This window comes from Penaeus monodon, chromosome 29 (genome assembly GCF_015228065.2).
Source record: "Penaeus monodon isolate SGIC_2016 chromosome 29, NSTDA_Pmon_1, whole genome shotgun sequence".
In the NCBI taxonomy this organism is placed as follows: domain Eukaryota; kingdom Metazoa; phylum Arthropoda; class Malacostraca; order Decapoda; family Penaeidae; genus Penaeus; species Penaeus monodon.
Genome location: NC_051414.1, coordinates 23,935,967 through 23,936,438, shown reverse-complemented (window position 1 = coordinate 23,936,438; position 472 = coordinate 23,935,967).

The window sequence follows — 472 nt, the reverse complement described above, 5'->3', positions numbered from 1 at the left end:
AATTATTTTAGCAACACCACTCTCACCGTTATTAATCTGCTTATGTTTCTATTTGTATCCGGATGAATTTTTGAAAGAAACTGAATAAAACAAACGAGATCGACTGTAAATAAAGCTTAAAGGAAAAAAAGGGATCAGAACAGGAAAAAGAGCTGCCTTTGTTACGGGTCACCAACGGCCACCCGTAACCGAGATTAGAGGGACGCCAATGAGGATTCTTGCCCATTGAAGCAGAGTTGCTCCCCTGACCTCTTTTAGGCCTATGATTTGTCGGGAACAGCATTTAGTTATGAAGACAAACATAAACATATTTTGTATACAAAAGATGTCAACATAATATTTCGGAAAAAAACAGACAATTTTTACTATTTTTTAAAATGTATATGTACATATATCGTCTTATGTAAGGGAGTGCCAGACTGGAATTATCAAAACTCCTCCCTACCGCCAGCCTTTACTTTAACTGTTATAT